Raw genomic sequence first — 19946 nt, 5'->3', positions numbered from 1 at the left:
AGCAGATTTGCCCCATACAATACATCATTTAATTTCTTGACTGCGGCTTCCATGGGTGTTGACTGAGGATCCAAGTAAAATGAAATCCTTGACAACTTCAATATTTTCTCCATTTATCATGATGTTGCTCATTGGTTCAGTTGTGAGAATTTTTGTTTTCTTTATATTGAGGTATAATCCATACTGAAGGCTGTAGTCTTTGATCTTCATCAGTAAGTGCTTCAAGTCCTCTTTGCTTTCAGCAAGCAGTTGCCTCATCTATGCATCGCAGGTCGTTAGTGAGTGTCTTAGTCATCTAGTGCTGCTATAACAGAAATACCAGAAGTGGATGGATTTAACAAGAGAAATTTATTTTCTCACAGTGTAGTAGGCTACAAGTCCAAATTCAGGGCATCACCTCTAGGAGGCTTTCTCTCTCTGTTGGTTCTGGAGGAAGGTCCTTGTGATACATTAGTCTTTCCTTGGTCTAGGAGCATCTCAGCGCAGGAACCTCAGGTTCAAAGGACACGCTCTGCTCCCGGCACTGCTTTTTTGGTGGTATGAGGTTCCCATGTGTCTCTGCTCTCTTCTCTCTTTTATATCTCAAAAGAGATTGGCTAAAGACACTATCTAATCTTGTAGACCTCATCTGTATAACTGCTGCTGATGCATCTTATTACATCATAGTGATAGAGTTTACAACACATAAGGAAATCGCATCATATTACAAAATGGAACACAATCATACAATACTGGGAATCATGACCCAGCCAAGCTGACAGATATTTTGGGGGGGCACATTTCAATCTATGGCAGTTAGTCTTCCACCAGTTCTGATGCCACATTCTTCTTCATATAGTCCACCTTCTCAAATTATTTGCTCAGCATACAGGTTGAATAAGTGTGGCGAAAGGATGCAACCCTGATGAACACCTTTCCTGATTTTAAACCACACAGTATCCCCTTGTTCTGTTCAAACAACTGCCTCTTGATTTATGTACAGGTTCCACATGAGCACAATTAAGTGTTCTGGAATTCCCACACTTCACAATGTTATCCATAATTTGTTATGATCCACACAGTCGAATGCCTTTACATAGTCAATAAAACACAGGAAAAAACACCGGTATTCTCTGTTTTCAGCCAAGATCCATCTGACACCAGCAATGATATCTGTTGTTCCATGTCCTCTTCTGAATCTGGCTTGAATTTCTGGCAGTTCCCTGTCAAAGTACTGCTGCCACCACTTTTGAATGATCTTCAGCAAAATTTACTTGCAAGAGATTGATATTATTGATATTGTTGGATAATTTCTGCATTCTGTTGGATCACATTTCTTTGGAGTAGGGAAAAATATGGATCTCTTCCAGTTAATTGGCCAGGTAGCTGCCTTCCAAATTTCTTGGCATGGGCAAGTGAGTGCTTCCAGCATTGCATCCATTTGTTGAAACATCTCAGTTGCTATTTCATCAATTCCTGGAGCCTTGTTTTTCGCCAATGCCTTCAATGCAGCTTGGATTTCTTCCTTCAATACCATCGGTACTTGATCATATACTACCTCCTGAAATGGTTGAATACAGACCAATTCTTTTTGGTACAGTGACTCTGTGTATTCTTTCTCTACTTCCTGTGTCATTCAATATTCAAAGAATCCAGACATTCTTTGCTTATTAAGCTAAACTATTTCTGGGTTTTAAGAAGACTACAAGGGATATTTTTGGTTTAAGGTTTAAAGATTATCTCAGGGCAATAGTTTCAGGATTTCATCCAGCCTCCATGGCTTCAGGAAGTCTGGATTCCGTGAGAATTTGATATTTTATTCTGCATTTTTACCCCATCTGATCAGGATTCTTCTATAGAATCTTTTATCAAAATGTTCAGTAATGGTAGCCAGACAGCATTCAGTTCTTCTGGTCTTGTGGCAAGATGCAAGTTCATGGAGGCAATTCGCCACACATTCCATTTTCTCGTCCTATTCCTGACTCTCCTTCTTCCTCTGTTGCTCCAGGTGAATAGAGACCAATTGTTGTGTCTTGGATGGCCAATTGCAAGCTTTTAAGACTGAATTGGAAGGATTTTCGGGCAGGGGTTTCTTGGAATTCATCAGGACCTCATTTGCAATATCTTTTCCAAGAGTGATGCCTTCTCTCCAGGCACTTGACAAGCCCTTAAGATACAGGAGAGACGTGCATAAAGAGAGCTTTAGGTGCCAAATAAATTATGCTACATGCATAGACTCTAATTTCACCTCCATGTGGAATTGTCTTCACTTGAGAAGAAGCTGAATATTTCTTCAGCCTCTCTCCATCTCCACTCCCATGTACCCATCCCAACCTGATACTAAGCAAATGGGGTCTCTCTCCTTGATGTGCTGTGTACCCCTCTTTAACCATGGCATTTATGTCCCCTTGGGCCTCAGTTTCACCGTCTTTACAAAAGGAGCAGTTTCCAAGCTGCTTTCTGATCCATAATGTCACTTCATCCTTGTAGCAATCATTGCTGATTAAAGAAGTGGATGAGGCGTAGCAGGAGCAAGATTATACTTAGCTGGGACCAGAGTAATATTGGCTTCATAGAATGAGCTGGCAAGTGCTTCCATTTCCTCTATTTTCTGAAGACATTTCTGTAGGATTGATATTATCTCTTTCTAAAATATTTGATAGAATTCAGCAGCATAGCTACCTAGACTTGGTGTTTTCTCTATAGAATGTTCTCAATTAGAAATTCAATTTATTTAGTAGATATAAGGCTATTCAGATTTTCTATTTCTTTTTCTTTGTTTTGATAATTTGTGTCTTTCAAGGAATTTGTCCATTTCATCTAAATTGTCAAAACTATTGGCATACAGTTGTTCATAATACTCCCTTATTTGCCTTTTAATGTCTTTAGGATCTGTAATGGTGTCCTCTTCTTCATTTCTGATACTGAAAACTTGTAGCTTCTCTTTTTCACGTTATCAGTTTTTCATGTTTTCAAAGAACCATCTTTTGGTTTCAGCAATTTTTCTTTTGTTTGTCTCTATTTTATTGGAGCCCATTCACATGGACTGGAAGGCAAGGGGACTTTTTCCAGGAGACTTTGGGAAACTAGAGACCTGTTCCAAAATAAGAAAGGGCAGCCAGACTTTCCGGTCCCAAACGTTCTGCTCCAAGGTGTGATGGAGAGATTTCTCAGCCTAAGCAAGAGAAAGCAGTCTATGGGAGGACTGAAGTTGAGGTGAATTTTGAACTTAAAAGTAGTTTTTGTTTTTTCAGTCTGGAAATAGATAGTGATAATAGTTGCACATTATGATGAATGCAATTAATGTTATATATTATATATTTTAAATATTATTTTTATTTATTTTATTTATATTTTATATATATTTATATATATTTATTTATTATATATTTTAAATATAATATATTAAATATTATATATTTTACCACAAATTTCAAAAGGTCATGTTAAGTACTGTCTGGAATAAGGCATGCTATAAATGAATAAGCCCATACAAAACAGTAAGTGCTCAAAAAAAAGTAGTTTTTTTAATGAATGTAAAAATTTAAAATACTTGCTGTAAAAAATTCAAGCAATAAGAGAAATACAAAAATCAAACAAACATCCTCAAATGACTGACTTGTAAATATACCTGTGGAAACACCATGCAAATATAGAAGATTTGCAGCACCTCCGAAGCCACTGAACAATGCTATACGAGTGAAACTGGCGGGAGGTGGAGGAGAGGCAAGGAACTACTTGGAAAGGTCCCTTTACTCTTAAAAAATAAACATACAGAGGGAAACATTACCTTTCCATTGCTGCACATACACTTATTGCAACCAAGAGGGAAACTAAATGAGGACAAAGCTGAAACACTGGGTGGTAGAGCAGGCAAAAAGAAGGAACCCAGATCTTTAATTATGTCATTGAGCCACAGAATTAACCAGCCCTGGAGCTGCCCTACTTAGTGGCTTTGTATAATTGTTAGTATATACATGTTCCTTATTATTTACTACATTTTGCGTTGGGTTTTTTTGTTTGTTTATTTCTCACCAAAAGCTTCCTGATAGACACACCTGACTATATTTCCTGCTCTTGACCTCTTTGGCATCTCCTGCACCCCTTCAATAAGATCCTCTCCTTGTTTTATTTCTTGAAGTCAAATAACCCCAGCGTCAGGTAGAGCATTTCCAAACTACTTCCAAGTGCAGATTTTAACCGCAGATGTCTTTGTTTCTGACTGATGGATGAAAGGGGAAAGCGGGAGGAAGGAACATAGGTATAAACCCTGGACCACAAGGAAACATATAGGAGAGGGGTGAAGGGATGATAGCCATCCCCTCGGCCTTGAACCTCTTAACCAGGCTGACCCACTCACGTTTTACAGAGCCCTTGAATCATAAGTATTTATTGAGCACTGACTTTGTGCTAGGCACCGTGCTGGGTCCTAGGAAGTACACAAAACAGTGCTCAAAGGGACAAAAATGTCTGCCCTCATGCAACAGATATTCTAGTGGGGAGAGACAGATAACGAAGAAGATAAATAAGTAAAACATATACTGTATTAGACGGTGCTAAGTGCTGTGGGAAAAATATAAAGCAGAGAAAGGGAATTGGAAATGTCCAAAGAAGGGTTGACAATGTTTGTAGACTGGTCAGGGAAGGTGTCATGAGAAGGTGACGTTTCAGGAAAGACCTGAAGGAGTGATTCATGCAGATTTCTAGAGAAAAAGTTACAGGCAGACGGAACAGCGAGTGCAAAAGCCCTGAGCTGGGAGCGTGCCTGTTGTATTGGAGAAATGCTAAGAGGCCAGTGTAGTGGGCATGGATGAATGGAGGGGAAGGTGACTACATGAAGTCAGAGAGGTAATGGTGGGGAGGAGTGGGAAGATGATACAGGCTTTCTTGATTTGTGCAATATTCATACGCCACAAGTATGTAGATATTGTTGTTGTTAGTTGCCATAAAGTTGGCTCTGACTCATGGCAACCCTATGTACAACATAACAAAACATCACTTGGCCCTGCACCATCCTCATGAGCATTGGCATATTTGAGTCCATTACAGCTATTGTGCAAAGACTTCTAAACTAGGGGGCTCATCTGCCAGCACCGTAATGAACAATATTCTGTTGTGATTCATAGAGTTTTCCTTGACTAACTTTTGGAAGTAGATTGCCAGTCCTTTCTTCATAATCTTAGTCTGGAAGCTCTGCTGAAACCTGTCTGCCATGGGTGACCCTGCTGGTATTTGAAATACCAGTAGCATAGCTTCCAGCATCGTAACAACGTAGAAGCTACCACAGTAGGACAAACTGACATAGGGGTCGTGGATTATTATTATTATTATTATTGTTACTGTTCTTAAATTGACTTACTTTTTGTTTAGATATATTTATTTGAGATGAAAATTTTATATCACTACTGTAAATGAAAAATCAGTTTCACCAATTTAACAGGTGGGAATGGTATTTTCTTGCAGGACAACCAGGTTTTATATGCACTTCTCTTATAACCCTACCTCCTACATCATCTCTTTAGCAAGAGACAACCCCAAAGATCTCACAAACCCAGGCCCCTACAAAGACCAGGCAGAACCAGTAAGGCAGTAGGCAGATGGGCAGTTTCCCAGAAAGCCCGTCTATAGAAGGTGCTAAAGCAAATCTGGGACTCTAAAACTACTTTAGAAATGAAATGAGATGGAGGAAAGTGTATTGATCTGAAATCCTCTCAAGGATATCACTATATATATTTGAATGTAATAGTTTAAAAACTGCTTGGGATATTGGGAAGAGTGGTGGGAACTATTAAGCTACCGTCTTAGGAGGATAGGTCTGATTAACTGCAAATGTCTAATTTCGTTAAGCTCGTTATGCAAGTTTGGGGTCAGAGCTGAATTTCTTATAATAGGTGATGCTAAGTGTTACCACAAGGGGTCCTTCTTCTCATTTCTTCCTTCATGCACCACGCAGCCTCTCTTCTAAACAAATGTTGAACAAATATTTAAAGGGGAAAGGAGACACTGAATTATTTGTTTGCCCTGGGAAGCTACACATCTCAAATAGGCAAAGGCTGGGAAAAAGGAGATAGTGAGATAGCAAGGAGGCCTGGCAAGAATGAAGCAGAAGCCCAAACCTGGAGGAACCAGGAAATCACATAGATCCCCAAGGTGGGAACTTGGGAATAGGCACCAAGACCAAAACCCTATCATAGGAACTGTGGGCCATGTAGGATGGAACAGGACTGCTTGAATCAGGCGGTGGTCCAGTTATCCCAACATCAGTGATTATTGCTAAGCACATGACTCAACAGAGAAAACAACCAAAGGCCTGAACAGGCAAATTACCAAATGACAAAAAAAAAAAAAAAAGGCCAATAAGAAAAAAGAAAATGTTCAACCTCATTAGAAACCAAAACAACGTTGTTGTTTTTGGATGCTGTCAAGTCGATTCCGCCTCACAGTGACTCCATGTGACACAGTGGGACTGCCCCATAGAGTTTTCTTAACTGTAATCTTTACGGATGCAGATTGCCAGGTCTTTCTTTTGTGGAGCCGTTGGGTGGGTTTGAACTGCCAATCTTTAGGTTAGTAGCCGAGCTTTAACCATTGCACCACCAGGGCTCCTGTAAAACAGCAATAAGGGGACCTTTTTCTCCTATCTGATTCGCAAAAATTTTTTTTTTTTTTTTTTTGTTCTTTCCTCTTCTTCTTTCTTTCTGTTTTTGCTTTTTCATGATGATAGTAGTTAGAGAGTATGGTAAAAGGGCACTGTCAAGCACAGCTGGTAGTTCTGTGAATTGGCACAGATTTTCTGGAGGGCAATTTGGCAGACTATATCAAAAACTCTAAAGACACACACTCTCTTTGATCCAGCAAGTCTACTTCTAGGAATTTTTCTTAAGGAAATAATTAGAAGTGAACACAAAGATGAATAATAGCAGCTTAACATTTACTGGGTATTCACTCTGTGCCAGGCAATATGCTAAATGCCTTATACATAACTCACTTAGACCTTCCTTACAGCAACATGCGATGAGATAGGTATTATCGTGTCCACTTTCGGATGAGAAGACTGAGGCTCAAAGAGGTGTTGTAAGTTGCCTACATTCATGCAGCTGCTAAGTGACAGGCTGGGAATCAAACCATCATCTCTTCAACTCCAAAAGCCATGCTCTGAACCGCCTTGTTATACCATCCTCCGGAAAACTGTGTAAAAAGATGCTCTACATAGTACTTTGCGGTAGCAAAAATTCAGAAATAATCTGAATGTGCAACAATTGAGGAGTAGATAAATAAATCATGCAGAAGGATGAGAACATTATCTAGCCACTAAAAATCAGTTTTGAAATAATAATGACATGGGGAAATATTTATGATACGTTAAGTGACAAAAACATGATGTAAAACAGAGCTACATCCCATTTTTAATTTTTTAAATGTGTGTATGCCATTTATAAGACATTCAAACATAGGAAAAACTAATCTATGATGATAAGGGTCGTAGGGGCATTGTTGAAAGCCTAGTAGGGTGCTGGAAATGTGCTATACCTTGGTCTGGGTTATGCTTACATCAGTGTATGTTGTTGTTGTTAGGTTCCGTGGAGTTGGTTCCGACTCACAGCAATCCTATGTACAACAGAATGAAACACTGCCCTGTCCTGCGCCATCCTCATAATCATTGTTATGCTTGAGCCCATTGTTGCAACCACTGTGTCAGTCCATCTCATTGAGGGTCTTCCTCTTTTTCACTGACCCTTTCTTACCAAGCATGATGTCCTTCTCCAGGGACTGCTGCCTCCAGATAACATGTCCTAAAAGTGTAAGACAAAGTCTCGACATCCCTGCTTCCAAGGAGCACTCTGGCTGTATGTCTTCCAAGCCAGACTTGTTCATTCTTTTGGAAGTCCATCGTATATTCAATATTCTTTGCCAACACCATAATTCAAAGGCATCAATTCTTCTTCAGTCTTCCTTATTCATTGCCCAGATTTCACATGCATATGAGGTGATTGAAAATATCATGGTTTGGGTCAGTCACACCTTAGTCTTCAAAGTGACATCTTTGCTTTTTAACACTTTAAAGAGGTCTTTTGTAGCAGATTTGCCCAATGCAATACATTTGATTTCTTGACTGCGGCTTCCATGGGTGTTGATTATGAATCCAAGTAAAATGAAATCCTCAACAACATTAATCTTTTCTCCATTTATCATGATGTTGCTTACTGGTCCAGTTGTGAGGATTTTTGTTTTCTTTATGTTAAGGTCTAATCCATACCGAAGGCTGTAGTCTTTGATCTTCATCAATAAGTGCTTTAAATGCTCGTCGCTTTCAGCAAGGAGGGTCGTGTCATCTTCGTATAGCAGGTTGTTAATGAGTCTTCCATCAATTCTAACGTTGTGTTCTTCTTCATATAGTCCAGCTGCTCGGACTATTTGCCCAACATATAGATTGAATAAGCATGGTGAAAGGATACACCCCGACACACACCTTTCCTGATTTTAAACCACACAGTATTCCCTTGTTCTATTTGAACTACTTGGTCTAGGTACAGGTTCCACATGAGAACAATTAAATGTTCTGGAATTTCCATTCTTTGCAATGTTACCCATAATTTGCTATGACTCACACAGTCAAATGCTTTTGCATTGTCAGTAAAACAAAGGTAAATATCTTTCTGGTATTCTCTGCTTTCAGCCAAGATCCATCTGACATCAGCAATGATATTCCTTGTTCCACGTCCTCTTCTGAATCCTTGAGTTTCTGTCAGTTCCCTGTCGATGTACTGCTGCAATTTTTTTTGAATGATCTTTAGCAAAATTTTACTAGCGTGTGATATTAATGATATTGTTCAATAATTTCTGCATTCTGTTGGATCACCTTTCTTTGGAATGGGCACAAATATGGATCTCTTCCAGTTGGTTGGCCTGGTAGCTGTCTTCCAAATTTCTTGGCATAGACAAGTAAGTGCCTCCAGCGTTTGCATCCGTTTGTTGAAACATCTCAATTGGTATTTCATCAGTTCCTGGAGCCTTGTTTTTTTCCAATGCCTTCAATGCAGCTTGGACTTCTTCCTTCAGTACCATCAGTTCTTGATCATATGCTACCTTCTGAAATGGTTGAACGTCAACCAATTCTTTTTGGTACAGTGACTGTGTATTCCTTCCATCTTCTTTTGATGTTTCCTGGGTCATTCAATATTTTGCCCATAGACTCTGTCAAAAATTGCAAGTCAAGGCTTGAATTTTTTTTCTTCAGTTTTTTCAGCTTGAGAAATGCTGAGTGTATTCTTTCCTTTTTGGTTTTCCAACTCGAGGTCTTTACACATTTCATTATAATACTTTCTTTGTATTCTCGAGCTGCCCTTTGAAATCTTCTGGTCAGCTCTTTAACGTCATCATTTCTTCCTTTCACTTTAGCTGCTCTATGTTCGAGAGCAAGTTTCAGACTCTCTTCTGACATCCAGTTTGATCTTTTCTTTCTTTCCTGTCTTTTAAATGATCTTTTACTTTCTTTATGTCTGATATCCTTGATGTCATCCCACAACTTGTCGGGTTTCCAGTCGTTAGTGTTCAACGTGTCAAATCTGTTCTTGAAATGGTTTCCAATTCAGGTGGGATATACTCACATTGTATTTTCGTTGTGTTCTCAGCTTCAATTTAAACTTGTATATAAGCAATTGATGGTCTATTCGTCAGTCAGCCTCTGGCCTTGTTCTGACTGATGACATTGAGCTTTTCCACTGCCTCTTTCCGCAGATACAGTCGATTTGATTCCTGTGTTTTCCATCGGGAGAGGTCCACATGTATAGTTGCATTTATGTTGTTGAAAAAAAGGTATTTGCTATGAATAAGCTGTTGGTCTTATAAAATTCTATCATGCAACCTCCAGCATCATTTCTATCACCAAGGCCATATTTTCCAACTACCAATCCTTCTTCTTTGTTTCCAACTTCTGCATTCCAAACTCCAATAATTATCAATGCATTTTGACCACTTTCAGAATGCAGAATTTGGTAAAAAATCTTCAATTTCCTCACCTTTGCCATTAGCGGTTGTTGCATAAATTTGAATTATAGTCATAATAACTGAGCTTCCTTGTAGGCGAATGGGTATTATCCTGTCACTGACAATGTTGTACTTTAGAATAGCTCTTGAAATGTTCTTTTTGACAATGAATGTGATGCCATTCCTCTTCAATTTGTCATTCCTGGCATAGTAGACCATATGATTGACTGATTTAAAGTGGCCAATACCAGTCCATTTCACTTCACTAATGCCTAGGATATCGATCTGTATGCGTTCCATTTCATTTTTAATGACTTTCAATTTTCCTACATTCATACTTCGTACAATCCAAGTTCTGATTATTAATGAATGTTTACAGCTATTTCTTCTCAGTTTGAGTTGTGCTGCACTAGCAAATAAAGGTCCCAAAAGGTTGACTCCATCTGTCGTTAAGGTCGACTCTACTTTGAGGAGTCATCTCTTCCCCAGTCATATTTTGAGTGTCTTCCAACCTGAGGAGCTCATCTTCTGGCACTATATCAGACAATGTTCTGCGGCTATTCATAAGGTTTTCACTGGCCAGTTTTTCAGAAGTAGACCGCCAGGTCCTTCTTCCTAGTCTGTCTTAGTTTGGAAGCTCTGCCGAAACTTGTCCATCATGGGTAACCCTGCTAGTATTTGAAAGTTCAGTGGCATAGCTTCCAGCATCACAGAAACACACAAGCCACTACAGTACGACAAACTGACAGGCACACCGTGCTGGTGTATTTTATAGAAATTTGTATCAGCTCTATGTCACTAAAAAAGAAAAAGTGCCCGAATGCATAGAAAAATATTAACGATGTTTATTGCTAAGTCTAATTTTAATTCTGTTCTTTATTCTTTTCTGTGTTTCCTCCTGCCCTCTCCCCCTTCCCTTTTTTTTTTTTTTTTTTTTACAATGGTATATTACCTTTATAATTAGAAGAAGGAAAAAAAAGTCAAGTTGATTATTTAGAGAAAAACAAACAAAAAGAAAGAACAGGCACAGGACTGCATGGGTTGTACTCCTGGCATGGAACCGCAGAGGTGGGCAGAGCTGTCCAACATTCTGTAGTCTTTGCGCCCACCTGAGGATGGCCTTGAAGGCAGCTTGCTACAGCTGCAGGGGTAGGGAGGATGGAGGAGAGAAGCCCAGTGCCCAGCCCTGCTTGGAAGGCAAAGCTCAGAGAGAGGCTCTAAGGAGGCTTAGAGTCCGGGAACGGCTGGAAGCAAGCCCTTCAGACAAATTCTTCCGACTTTAAAATCTTGTGGGCAAGAGCTACAGGGAGCCATTCTGGTCACAGCAACAACTCATTGTTCTGTTGCCAGTCAGATGCCTTGTTGCTCACTGGCGACGACATCAGGCCCCCAGTGAGTACACCAAGCACACCAACAATCAGAAGCCTCTACCGGTGGCAGGGAGCCATCTCTGCCTCCTCTCTTTTAAAGGGACAGCTTCTACCTGGAGTCTGATTCCAGGGCAGTGGAGAAATTAAGGAAGTTACAAGGCAGGTTACTGTGCTCACTTCCTGAGACCCCTGCTCAGCTCACCCTTGACAATGAAATCCTGCCAGGAGATGAATCCAAATATAGAATTTAGATATAACGAAGCTTTGATATATAAGATTCCTGGTAAATATTAAATATGTTTAAATAGGAAACTAAGAAAAATAACTGTGTGAGTTAGCAGTTCTTCCCTGCTTCCTTACTAAGAAATGCCAGTTTTATTGGGGCCATCAAACGTACCTAGTTAAAAACACACACCACACATTTCCTAGCCTCTTTTGCAGCTAGAGGTGACGTATAACACAGTTCTGATCAATGAAATACGGGGTAACGGTGCCAATGTTTCATTGCAGGTAATCACTACCTGAAATTGAAATATATAGTTAAAAACAATGACTGCATCCTCTTGATGTTTCTAGATGGATCTTTGAGGAGCTAATATCTCTTTTGGTAGAGAAATAGCTCTGTAAAGTTTAGAAGTTCTTTCATCTTTACTTTTGTTTTTTAAATTCTATAAATCCAAAGTAAAATAAAAGAAACACCTTTCAAAACTTAGAAGAGACAACCTGTAGGAAAAAGGGAGTCCTTTCTCTGACCTCAAGGATTGAAATGAAACGTTCTGAGCTCTTCAAGCTAAGTCATCAGAATCCAGGAGCATTTTTAAAATGACGAAGTGTCTGACATGGGAATCATAGATTTTAATGACTGAAAATGGAACTGGATAAATGAGCATATCCAAAGGATATGCCTCTTCTCCATAGTGATTCTTGAAAAACATCACGTTGATCAATGGATCCACAGATAATGTTGGGTACATTATTAAATAGCTGCAGTCATGGAGGCAGTGATGAGAAGGCTTCTCTTTTTGAACAGTAGAGGGTTGTTTGCCCTTATCTGCAGTGCATTCCTTTTTTTTTTTTAAATTGTACTTCAGGTGAAGGCTTACAGAACAAATAGTTTCTCATGAAACAGTAGTACACATATTGTTTTATGACATTGGTTAACAACCCCACAACATGTCAACCCTCTAACTTCTCAACCTTTTTTTCTTTTTTTGGTGAAAATACACATAGCCAAAGATACACCATTTCAAAAATGTCTACATGCACAGTTCAGTGACATTGACTACACTCTTCCAATTGTGCTGCTATTCTCACTTAAGATGAAGGCTTACAGAACAAAATAGTTTCTCATTGAACAGTTACTACAAATGTTGCCCTGTGACAATGGTTAACAATCTCACAACACATCAACAATATCCTTACTCAACCTTGGGTTCCCTATCACCAGCTTCCTTGTCCCCTTCTGCCTTCTGGCCCTTGTCACTGGACTCCTGTACTTCGTTAGTCTCATTTGGTTTTACGGGGCTGTCCACTCCCAGGCTGAACGGTGAACCTCGGAGATAACTTCACCACTGAGCTAAAAGGGTGTCTGGGGGCCATACTCTGGGGGTTTCTCCAGTCTCCTTTAGGCCAGTAAATCTGGTCTCTTTTTTTTTTTTTGTGAGTTAGAATTATGTTCTATATCCTTCTCCAGCTCTGTCCAGAACCCTCTGTTGTGATCCTGGTCAGAGCAGTCAGTGCCCTTATCTGGTTCTTGATTTTTGAAATTCATCTATAAAATGTTTTGCCATCCTGCTAGGCTTTAGACGAGCCATCTCAGAGGTGGCTACCAAGAAGAAGAGCAAGGAGTGGAGCACATCCTTTGGACGCGGGGTCCCTGACCTGAGAACCTCTTAGACCCAGAAGACAGAGATGAAGTTGTAACACCTGAGCTGTCTGAAGCAGTGGCAGAGAAACAATGGCAGCAGCAGAACCAGGAGACCAGCGTGAGATAGTGCAGTGGGCTTTCCAACCCATGGAGCAAGGTGGTTACGGAAGGCTTGCTAACTCGCAGAGACAGCTGAGTGCCTTTGGGCAGGAGATTTCCTGGTGGAGTGGGGTGCTTCTGGGCACTTACTGGTGGAGCTAGGGAGCTTTGTGGCACTTGCCTGAGCAGGGCAGAGACCAGCTGGAGGGGCCCAGGGGCTGAGGGAGAGGCCTGCCTGTGGGCATGGCTGAGAATAGGCTGTCCTGATGGAAGAACTGTGTCCTGAGTGTTCCTAATCCTGAATTGTAGCCTGTTACATCCCTAATAAACCCCATAATTGTAAAAAAAAAAAAAAAAAAAAAAAAACAAAACTTAGAAGAGTATTATAGCATGGAACAATTTTTCTAAAATTATTTCTGATTACCTGTCTGTAAACAACACTGAGAGATGTTTGGAATGATGCTCATCTAATTTGAAGTGTGCACATTTCAGGCTCTTTTGTTTTTGTTCTTAAACTTGTAATTTGGAAATTACTGTAGACTTACAGAAAAATTTCAAAGTTAGTATGGAGGATTCCCAAGTACCTTTCACCCAGGTTCTTCTACTGTTAAGATCTAATAAAATCATGGTGCATTTATCAAAATTAAGAAATTAACATTGATACAGTACTATTAACTACACTAGAGACTTCTGATTTCCACAGTTTTTCTACTGATGTCCTTTTTCTGTTCCGGTTTCCAATCCAGGATACCACATTGCATTTAGATGCCATGGTTCCTTAGTTTCCTCTGGCCTGTGACGTTTTCTTGGTCTTTCCTTGTCTTTTGTAACCTGGATACTTTCAAAGAGTACCAGTTGCCACCGAGTCGACTCTGACTCGTAGCAACCCCATGTGAGTCAGAGTAGAACTGAGATCCATAGGGTTTTCTATGGCTGTTTTTTTTTCAGCAGCAGATTTCCAGGCCTTTCTTCCAAGTCATCCCTGGGTGGATTTGAACTTTCAGTCTTTCAGTTATCAGTCAAACACATTAACTGTTTACACTGCCCAGGAACTCTTTTCAAAGAGTAGTGGTGAGATATTTTGTAGAATTTGTCTCAGTTTGGATGTGTCTGATATTTTCTCAGGATTAGACCGAGGTTATGGATTTTGGGGAGAATGCCACAGAAGCAATATGCTCTTCTCATCACATTATATTAGGCGGTACAAGATATCGACATGACTTATCACTGGTGATGTTGACCTTGATCACTTGACTTTTTTACCTTCTTCTTTGTACTTTTCCGTACTGCTTTAATTCTTATTAATAAGTATGTGGAAACAGTGAACCTGAAGTTCTTCATAAACTAAGAGTGCCACAGATTTGAGGGTTAAATTTTTCATTTGAGAAAGAGAGAACTGATGTCCAAGCTTGGCTGGAAGAGGAAGGAGATAAGTATAGCTACAGCATCAATGTTTAATTGATCTGGAGGCTAGCCAGCGTGGCAGGGAAACATGGAGATGACTTTGGGATTTATGTAGTTAGCAGAGCAAAGAATTGGGGCCTCATGCAGATATTCTAAATACAGTATATTTCCCTTAAGCCTGTAGTCCTGGAAAAGAGTGAGGGCTACCCTACCAGCCTCGTTGGAAATGTCATAACAGAAGAGAGCTGATTCTGCTGGAAGGACAAGTGAGCGTCCAAACTAACATTGACTAAGCACCACCTATGTTCAGGTGCTTCACCTCAATCATTCACCCTTCACAACTCTTACCTAAGTAGTAGGATCCTCCCATTTTATCTATGGGGTAATTGAGACTCAGAGAACTGAAATGACTTTCCGGAGCCACACTGCGAGCTAGCCATCAAATATCTATCTGGCAATGTACTGAGTAGGCACAAGGAAGCTAGGGTTTGAATCTAGATCTCTGTGACATCCAACCTACACTATGTGCCCTCCACTTCACACCATCTGCTACCCAGGAAGAACAGTGAGGAGAGAACAGGAACTCCACCCATGGGGAAAGATGATGAGCTTTGGTGACTACCCCTACCCATATGATTTTTCATATTCTTCATAATTTCTCTGTCTCTTCATTGACAGAGAGTCACCTGGCATGAATTTCCAGGTTCAGAATACCACTACCCTTGGGATGATTGGGACAACTACTCTCCAGACTGGGTGGAGAGCTCGAGGTCGCTCAGACAACAGTCTCTACTCCCTCCTTGGCAGAATGCCAGGTGCAAAGAGAAGCAAAGAGATGGATAGAAGAGAGAAGGGAGAAGGAGAGAGAGAACTGATGCTTGGGTTTAGATTCCAGATCCTTCTTCCAGTCAGCCCTAAGTTCAGCTCTACTTTTGCCCCTCCAAAGGATGACTATAAACCAGCGTAGCACCCTTTTTTGCTGAAACTAGTTCAAGTTTGGTTTCTGCAGCCTGAAACCAAAGTATCCTGATAAGCACATTCTACTTACTCTAGTTTCTGTGCTTGTGGTTTTTGCCTGTCTTGGCCCCCAAATCTGCTTTATGGGTGGTTATGAACACAGGTGCTAGAGTCAGAAAAACCAGACGTTGAGTCCTAGCACCTCCATCGACAAGCTGTGTGGCCTTGGGCAAGAAATTTACCTTTTTGAGCTTGTTGAATCTGATAAATGGGGATGATAATTTTCTGCAAGAGGTTTATAAGAATTATACAAGATAATACATGCAAGATGCTTAGCACAGCACAAATTTAGCTCAACAGTCAATAAATGGTAGCTATGATTATTACCATTATTCAACTTTCCTTGCCAACTGGCCACAATTTATTGATTTCCCAGTTGCAACTTAATGACACATCTGTTGGCCTCAGTCATTTTTTCTCACCAGGCCAAATAATTCATATGCCATTGGCAGCCTATGGAGAAGTCCCGCCAAGGATAGAAGTCTACCTCGGCCTCTTAAGCTGTAGTCAAAGGGTAAGAATTATATGATGTACAGGTGAATATTTAACAACCAGTTCTCCAACACAGACAAGCAAGCAAAAAAATCTTTGCTAATTTCCATGGTGTAAATACTCCCACCACGGCTGATTTCTAGCTATAAACGTGATATCACTGAATGCAGACTTGGGAAGAATGTGCGCAATTGGCCCTCATGAGCTGAAGCAGGCCAACCCCAGCACACCACTGCCTGTCCAGGTGAAGTTTCTCAAAGAAATGGATATGGGCAGGGAAAGCTTTCAAAAACATGTCTACTAGAGTAGTGATTAAAGTGGTGGTAAGGTGTCTTAGGTTGGGTTCTCTTGAAACAAAGCCTGAGACGGAATTCTCACACAATTGACTTACTGAGGGACTTCTAAGGTGAAATCTGTTAGCGGAATGAGAGACACAGAACAGGACACTGGAGAAAGCAAGGCAAAAATGTGGGTTCAGTTGAAGTCTAGCCTCAGCCTGATTCCACAGGGAACACTGGAGCATGAATGCTACCACAGAGCTGTCCCACCTTGAGGCAAGGGGACAGGGCATTTGTACGCCTCAGTTTGTTAGCCACTGGGTGCAGGGTACCTTAAGGAGGAGGGTGTAACCTCTCAGGCATTTCCCAGCAAGGAAGCTCCATTGGCTGAGGGGAATTCTCAGAAGAAGGGGGCAGCTGTGAGCCATGAATAACCAACACTCACAGCAGCTGGGGGATGAGTGTACCAGCCTGGTAAAGGGCATCTGGATGGGCCCCAGAAGCATTTATTGTGTAGTGATAATAATGCTGATGATAATTTTTACCGTGAAAATGATGGAAATGCTAGAAGTGGTAAAGGTAGAGGTAGTGGTGCTAGTACTGGTGTTGATGGCAACATTGGCGTTGGCTGGATTGGTGGTGGTAATGGAATCAGTGGAGGTGTTAGTAATAGTAGTGGTAAAATGTGGTGGTGATGGTAACTGGTGGCAGGATGGTGGAGGTGGTACTGGTGGTGGTGTTGGTAATAAACCAAAAAAACAAACCTACTGCCGTCGAGTCAATTCTGACTCACAGCGACCCTATTAGAGTAGAACTGCCCGATAGGGTTTCCAAGGCTATAAATCTTTATGGAAGCAGACTGCCATGTCTTTCTCCTGCGGAGCACCTGGTGGGTTCAAACCACTGACCTTTTTGTTAGCAGCTGAGCTCTTTAACCACTGGGCCACCAGGGCTTCTTGTGTTGGTAATAGTCATGGTAAAATGGTGGTGATAATAGTAGTGATAAAATGGTGGTGGTGGTGATGGTAATTGGGGCCATGATGGCGGCGGTGGTACTGGTGGTAGTGTTGGTAATAGTCATGGTAAAATAGTGGTAGTGATCAAAACCAAAAAACCCACTGCCATTGAGTCAATTCCAACTCATAGCGACCCTATAGGACAGAGTAGAAATTTCCTGTAGGGTTTCCAAGGAGCACCTGGTAAGTAGTGGTAACAGTAGTGGTCAAATGGTGGTGGTGGCAGCGCTGGTAATTGGTGGCATGGTAGTGGTGGTAGTTGTGAGGGTGATGATGAATATGGCAAAGGTGCTGGTTATTAGAGGGTCTAAAGATTACGGGTATCAAAATCCCAATGTCTTCAAAGTTTGTCTCTTTCCTTTATACTTTGTATTTCTACGCTGGCCCTGGGGAATGAAATGATTTAGAATTTCATCTTGTCAAAACCGGCGGATGAAAACATGACGGAGAGAATCAAAATACATTCACTCTGCCGGTGAAGTCCTGCTGAGCGTATTTTTTTTTTGAAACAAGGCACACATTCCCCGGGGCTGTAATTTATTCTGTTTGCCACTCCATGTCATGGTTCACAGTGAAGTGTACGTGCATGGTGACTTCAGACTTCTTAACAAGTCAAACCTATGAGCAGAGTTTAACACGCCAGCACTAGGCCAGGAAGTCATGAAGATTGCTGGAATGAGTCCATGCTGCACTCAACGTGAGATTGTTGTTTTCAGCTAAAAAGCCTTGCTTGTGAGCACCAGGGCAGAGTGACTGTGCATGTGAGTAAGCAGGTCAGTGAGCTGGCGGTGTGTGGTCAGGTGAAGACTCTGCAGTATGTGTTGTCTTATCTAGCACAGTGTCTGCTGAAATCCTCCCACTTCTCCCTCTCCTTCCCCGAGGGTGAGTCAGTGAGGTGGGAGGGGTGCTCACTTTCCGCTCCAAGCACTTAGCACATTATATTTTCAAAGAAAATAGTCTGAAAGAAGCATTCTGGGGCAAATATAAAGTGCATTCATTCAATAGATATTTATTGAGCATCAACTACATGCCATGCACTACTCCAGGTGTTGGGATACAGCAGTGAGGAAAAATAAGAAAGAAAAAAAAATCCCTGTCCTCATAGAGCTTATGTTCCAGTGGGTTTAAAAATGTCTCCTTCTCATCACATACAGATGAGGAAACTGAGACTTAAAGAGGTTCGTTGACTTGACCAAGGACACTATATCAGTTTCGTAGGGCTGCCGTGACAAAATACCACAAACTAGGTCACTTATAAGAAAAGGAATGTATTGCCTCACAGTTCTGGAGGCAAAGAGTCTGAATTCAGCGTGTTGGCAAGGCCATGCTCTCTCTGTCTGCTATAGGGGAAAATCCTTCCTTGTCTCTTCCAGTTTCTGGTAGCCCCAGGCGTTTCTTGGCATTCCTTGGATTGTAGATGCATCTTCGCATTGCTGTCTTCCCCATGTGTCTGTCTGTGTCTCTTCTCTCTTATAAGGACAGCACTCAGTTTGGAATAGGACCCAACCTACTCTAGGATGACTTCATGTTAATTTAGCTGATAACATCTTCAAAGATCCTATTTCCAAATAAGGTCACATCCACAGGTACCAGGGATTAGGACTTCAACATATCTCTTTGGGGGGCATAATTCAATCCATAACAGATGCATAGTAAAGGGAAGAGCTAAGATTTTTAACTAAGGTCAGTTTTACTTCAAAACCCATGTCCTCGACCAATTCTATACTATTTACAGTGGGTATTTTTGTTTTCAATACCCAACATCCTCTTCCCATTCTTCTGGTATTAGAACTCTCAGGTTGCTTTGGGGAAACCAATCTTCCTCCACTGAATAGAGTCTAGTAGGACTGTCAGTCAAGGCATCTTGCCCTCCCTCATTGAGGAGCGGGCTCATGATCCAAGCTGTGCCATTCAATGCTTGTCTCAGCTACCCAAACCTCCTGGACCTATGGTTCCCTTTGTGTCCAGGTTGATTGCCTTGACTGTAATTCTGTGAGTCATCCCATATTCTTCCTGCAAATTATTTTTCTCCAGTTATCCAGAGTCTACTTCTATTGCATACAAGCAAATAACCGGACTAACACACAGTCACTTGCCCCTCTGAGCCCCAGTGTTATGGATTGAACTGTGTCCCACAAAAATGTGTGTCAACTTGCTAGACCATGAGTCCCCCAGTGTTGTGTGATTGTCCACCATTTTGTCATCTGATGTGATTTTCCTGTGTGTTGTAAATCCTACCTCTATGATGTTAATGAGGCAGGATTAGAGGCAGTTATGTTAATGAGGCATGACTTAATCTACAAGAATAGGTTGTATCTTGAGTCAATCTCTTTTGAGATATAAAAGAGAGAAGCAAGCAGAGAGACAGAAGAACATCCTACCACTAAGAAGGAAGAACCAGGAGGGGAGTGCGTCCTTTGGACCCGGGGTCCCTGCT

The sequence above is a fragment of the Trichechus manatus genome, unplaced genomic scaffold, assembly GCF_000243295.1.
Source record: "Trichechus manatus latirostris isolate Lorelei unplaced genomic scaffold, TriManLat1.0 scaffold00008, whole genome shotgun sequence".
Lineage (NCBI taxonomy): Eukaryota > Metazoa > Chordata > Mammalia > Sirenia > Trichechidae > Trichechus > Trichechus manatus.
The sequence above is the reverse complement of the archived record's forward strand: the minus strand, read 5'-3'. Positions refer to the sequence as shown.